This window comes from Helianthus annuus, chromosome 4 (genome assembly GCF_002127325.2).
Source record: "Helianthus annuus cultivar XRQ/B chromosome 4, HanXRQr2.0-SUNRISE, whole genome shotgun sequence".
NCBI classification, from domain to species: domain Eukaryota; kingdom Viridiplantae; phylum Streptophyta; class Magnoliopsida; order Asterales; family Asteraceae; genus Helianthus; species Helianthus annuus.
In genome coordinates, this window is record NC_035436.2 from 195,601,188 (window position 1) to 195,607,731 (window position 6,544).

A 6,544-nucleotide genomic window follows, 5' to 3' on the forward strand; every position below is an offset into this window, starting at 1 on the left:
TTACAATCAGTTTCATGCTAACACGTACTAATTCTTAAGCTAAATCACAATCAATTAACTCGGATTAAATAGGAATTATGGACTAACAATTTAACCAAACAGTACCATATCATGCGATCCATGTTTTAGCAAGGAATAAAATACAATAACATAATTTGTACACTAACCATATCATGCGATCCATGTTTTAACAAAGAATAAGAGGGTTGCATCGATGAGAGGGGGACAAATCTACTGTTGTCGTGATTCAAGGGAGGGTAGAAGTAAACTAGGGTTTGAAGATGTTTGTGCTATCAAGTTTCGTAACTACATGTGTGTGTATATATATTCTAAAATCAATAACCGGCCCCCAAAACAATGATCCACCTGGGCTCTACCCGGCCCAAACATGATTCCGGTGTGCATATGTGCTCGGGTTTAGGCTTCGAGTGTGTGTGTATAACATCCAAACTAATCAGCCCACCTTATGACTTGACTGGGCTTCGAACCAAGAGCGGGTGGCGTTTAGGATGGGTTGTCACGTTAATAAATTATGACACTTGAGGTCCAATTACATAATGGTGTTAAAATAGCTTGTCTGCAATTTGATTTGAATTTGTAGACTTTGCATGTGATTCATTTAATATTTGACAGGTCCACTATTGTGCCAGCTCAATAAGATTCATGAAATTAAAAGTTGTCTGATCCATACATTAGAGGTCCAATAAGATTTTGTTTAACTAAATGTTGTCAGCCACATTTTGAAAGTCATATATCAATTTGTGTTGCAATTAATTTCAGCTGAATTGAATTGAAGTTCAAGTGTCGAGTTCTTAAATACTTATTTGTTTGATTCACAAGTCACAGTTGTCACAACGCCTAACGAAGGGTACAACCAGTTCAACACTCAACACCTGCTCGTTTTCATCAAAAGAATAGTGAACCCTGTCACGGACATTAATTCTAGCAGCTTTCATAAAATTCTTCCAACTGGTTAATGCGTATCGCCAACCTCCGTCGGTTTTTCTTTCACGTCTGGTACCGTTGGTACATTCCTGTGGCGGATCCAAATGCATAAGCCTAACGGTGATATCTTTTAAACCTTCATCAAGTCTAGCCATCCGTGAAACAGGATCAGGAATCCTCTGTATTGTCGTAAAAGTAAAATTATTAATACATATGAACCTAAACAAACAATGTTTATTAAGTAACAACAAACAGTAAGACCTGTATTTTAGAGGTTTACAAAATAATATTAGAACTTACAAAATAACGATCACCAGCCATACGAACAAAACGACGAACACCCCCATGTATTTGTTCATCGACTTCATTTTCAGCATCGATAGGTACAACATCAGCCTTAAAATTAAATATATAACATGTATTACATTAACATATATAAAACATACAATTAAGTAATAAAATGTAACTTACTTCGTCGACATCCACATCAGGAAACTTCATTTCAACACAGTTTTTTCCAAATATTTTTAAATAAAATAAATTACCAAACGCTTTCGTAAATAACAAAAGACAATCAGCCTTCAACTGTAACTGACTAACAATTACGTCAATACCAACAGTAAACCCGACTTTACCGTCAGACGTTTCAATGGCAATGTCATACGTTTTGTTGTCTACTATTACTGTAGATATTACATCATTTGAAGAATAATCATAAACTTTTGGCAAGATACATTCTGGAATAACCTGTGTGAATGATAAAAAAAGGAAAAAATATTTATATTTAATATTAGTAAAGTAATACATCAATATATTACGAAAAATAAAGAAATAATTTATCTTACGTAAAAATGAGATGATGGAGGGAGCAGATACGTCCAGAAAGAGCCACGACTAACCCCATCAACGAAATATGTTAATTTAAAGGTAGTAGATTCTAAAGGATTAAATACTACCAAACAGCCTCTGGTTAGTCGCAAATGTTCTACAACTTTGGACCAACCATGAAAAAGAATAACTTTCCTTTAGCAGCGCTTAAAGAAACATTAAATAATCGGCCATCTTCAGTGTGTATCATGACATTTGTAGGGCCTTTGTCTACACCCCATAGTTTGCACGCAGCGTCGTCTGGAATAGACTAAAAAAACAAACAAATGCAAAACTAATTATTATTATAATAAAAAGATATAAACAGTAGAATAATATTAAAGTGTATTTAATAATGAGAAAAACAAAATAATAAAAATAACTTATGTAGTAATTTATCAAAATACCAAAATTACTTCGTCTGCTACATTCATTAGCCTACAGAACCAGTATCCTCTGAAACTGATTTAAAAATTACGATGTTAATAAAGAGTAACATGTAAAGGTTAGTGTGAGAAAAACCAAAAAATATGAAAAAATAAACAAAGATTCTACAAATTAGATGTTACATAAAGTAACAATATTAACAATAAATACCTTGATGAACCTTCAGCCATAAGAAATACCTACAAAAGGACGTTACATAAACAAACCGCATCTAATGAGTTATTAAAAAAAATATTACTAACAACAAAAATAATATGTGAACAACATCTTATAATAAAAATTGATATGTAACAGTTTCTTCATGAAAAGTAATGTTTATAACAAAATTTATAACAAAAAAAAGGCAACATATGATATAACATTATGATACATCGAAAAAAAATCATCTAACAAATTTATTTACACTGACAATTAACAAAATTTAACACTCTTTAAATATACAATAATATTCTACTTTTATCAAATACAGATAAAGTTTCGTCAAAATTTAATAACAATAACAATGAAATAAAAATTATATTACATCAATTGAAATAAAACTTAATAAATATATTTATACCAAACGGAATAAGATTTTCGTAAAAACTATAGTCAATAAATAAACATTACAAACAAAAAAAAATTCTGCATGGTTATCGGTTTTAGGGATTTGCATAAACAACATATACTATAACAAAAACATATTATTAAAACACAAAAATGAAGAACTTTTAGAAAACCTGACAGATTTAGAATTAAGTAAACATAAAGATAGTTTAAACGAATTAAATAAAAGAAATAACACATGAATACAGAAGGAATTTAACAAAAAACAACTTACAGATTTGTAGAGCGATATGTGAAATTTAGAAATCGATTCAATAAAAAGTAAATGTAGATGAACACGGTTAGGAATGTAAAACCATATATATATGTAGATCCAGTGAAGTAATGAATTGTTATATGGAAACCGATGGTATTCTTGGAAGATGATTGGAGTGAAGTTGAAAAGTTGATTGGAACCATAACTGCAAATTAAGTAAGTAAATAATTTTTCAAATATAACGTCAACCTAATTCTAGAAACAATAAATAAATACAGAAACAGACTTATAATTATAATTTCATAAATTAAATTAAAAATCGTTAGTCTATTTATATACAAAAAAAAAACATTTTTCTATAATTAGATTCAAAACATTACTCTGATAACTTAAAAATCAAATTATAATATTAAATTTAATAAGAATAAAAATTGAATATTTGTTAAATGGTTATTGCGAATTAGAAAATTAAAAATATAAAGATAATTTACTGAGAATTTAAAGGACTTTAAAAAATTAAAATAAAAAAATTGTGTATGTTTTTTATTATTTATTCACATGAAAATGTAAATTCAGTAAACAACAGTATGTAATAGTTCCTATAATTGATTACTATATATGTTTAGAAACAACTTTAGAAACTGTATATAATAAAAGGTGATTATGTTAATTTATTTAAATACAATTTATTATAATTAAATCAACTACATCTATAATTAAATAGTTTTGAATTTAAATAAATAATAAATTATTTTATTAAACCTGGTTGGGATCTACATATAATAATAACTCTAAGTACACATTGACGGTTGATTTCATTATTTACGGAAAAAAAATACTAACACAATTTATGTAAAATAATTTAATCCATAAAACTATTCAATTTAAATGTAATAAAATTAAAAGGTTTGAATGTTAATGCAATAAAGAAGACGAAATTTAATAAATATTAAAGGAAACAAATCAGCTGTTAATACCACGATAATAAACGAAATATCGATATCAAACCAAACATCAAGTACTGAAATAAATGTTTCGAAAAAGATTAACCAAAATAAAACATCACAAATTGTTCGAAAAAACTGAAATGACTATTAAATCATGATACTACTTTTCCAGCTTTGCTTTCATCTCCAAACCTTCATTGTTCTCACAATCACCCATACGCGGTTTAGTTGAAGACTGAGAAGAACAAAGATCCACATCATAAACCGCCTCCAAATTACGCTTCAGCTCATTATCCAGCATCTTTGAAGAACAACTATTATGAGCTCCAGAGGGTGTAGTAAAGTTGCTGTTGTTCAAATTGGACATGGGAGTGTCTTCATCAACGATACGGGAAACAGAATCCTGTACAACAAAATTAAAAAAGTAAAAAAATAGAGCTGGACAAATAAGTTGAATACAAAAAAATAATAAAGGATTAATGATATAAAGAAGTTGTTTAACAAACCCGGATGTTAACGTTAACAATTGGATTTGGATCAGAAGCAATAGCATTTAAAGGTTCTTCATCAGCAGGCTGTATGTATTTCATAATTTCCAATAAATATTCATAAGTGGTATAAGATTTTTATAACAAAAAAGTTAAGCTAACGTTGAGGGTACATATAGAACCTGGAAAACATCAAAATGAGTATCAAGATCTTTGATGATTGAAGGATTTTCAGTCAACTTGGACACAGAGTAGCCATCTGATTTCTTTTTTATGTTAAACGAACCTATGGCTATCTTAAACGCAAACCTCTTGTTTATCAATGCCTTCAGCTCATTCGGAAAGTTGCCTTCGCTGGCTAACTGTTATGAATGTGTTCATCAATAAGTTGGATACATAATGTAAAATAACAAAAGAAATACGTATAAAGCAATTAAGAAAACTTATATTTGGATAATATAAGTTACCTCCATGTTATTATCCAAAAGCTGGTTTGCGTTAACATTTAGCAGTCTAACGACTTCACGTTCAAACAACGTCAAAGTAACAATCCCGGTACAATCCTGAACACGTATAAGAAGTTTTATCCTAAAAAATTTCCAAAAAAAAGATGGTGTTAATAATCAGTATCTTTTATAAGATAGACACAATTGAATCAAGTAATTTCACCTGGGAACAGAGACAACAGTCCTTTTATTGCAACGATCAGTTTGGCATTCCAAGACAGTTACTTCATCATATCCTTCGCTCCCATCTTCCTTGGCCTTGCAAATAGTGTTGGTAATAACCTTTTTGTTGCAAGTTTTACATGCATTGTAAAACCATGAGTCTTCTGAAGCAAAGCTTTTAATTGTTCCCAGTATAATAACAAACTTTTCCTGTATAGATAGATATATTTTATTGCATTACAATAATTTAAAAAAACAAAAGGTATAATAATAAAATATTATTAATCATAATATTACTTCTGATATTCCGCTTAATGCTCCAATTGTACTAAAGGAAATATCAGAAAGATACTCCTCAGCCATTGACTTCATAACAGGTGAACTCAAACCAGAGTAACCGGAAGACGTTGACGTATTAAGCTGAGCAAGGAAACTGTACAGAAATAATAACACTTGTGACACTAATATGTATAAAAAATAGACTATAAAACAAAATCTTAATAAGATTACGTACCTTCTCTTAAATTCCAAAATCTCGGGAATTTCAGTGTTTATGAACACTCGAGTTACAGTATACAAATTGGATACAAACAAATTTCCTGTTTAGTTATAGAAAAGTATAAAAAAATAAAACAGTTAATACATTAAATATGAAGTTGTTTTTAAATTGACAATCACTATATAAAATATACCTCCCCAAAACCGGTACTTGCCAAACTGAACAACGACAACAACATTCTTTTCATCCTTATGGTTTCTTTGAAATTCAATAATCTGATCAGCATAAACCCCCCATAGAGTAACGTAAATCTGCTGGTGTCTACAACAAACAGTTTATAAAGTTTGGTTGGAAGGTGTAAATAAAAAATAAAATGTAATAAACCGAATTTAATTTATGTATGTATGTATTAGACGGTACTGCAAATCCTCCAGAATAAAGGTAGCCTTCTTCTCATCTTTCCCGTTATTATTTTCAGTTTTATCCTCTGACGGAAGACATTTAACCACAAAACCGATAACGTCTACATAATGTATAAACATAACTATAATTAAAAAAACATCAATTTTAAAAATAATTAAATATTAAATATGCATAACACATTTTTTTAAAAACATACCAATAGGGCTTTTGAATGACTTGCCGTCATCATCAGGGTCTTCAACAACAGACTCAAATGGAGAAAAATCAAATCCCCATTCAGCACCAACAGGTTCGGCAGATTCCTCGACAATGGTGGTCTCATTTAGATTTATCTTGAACGAACTATGAACGTATTTCACTTTCTGACGGTTTTCTCCAAGAGAAGGATTACGAATAGTTAAACACTGATTTTCTTTCAGCAAATGCTCATAAGCAGTAGTGTTTTTTTGTAAAACAAA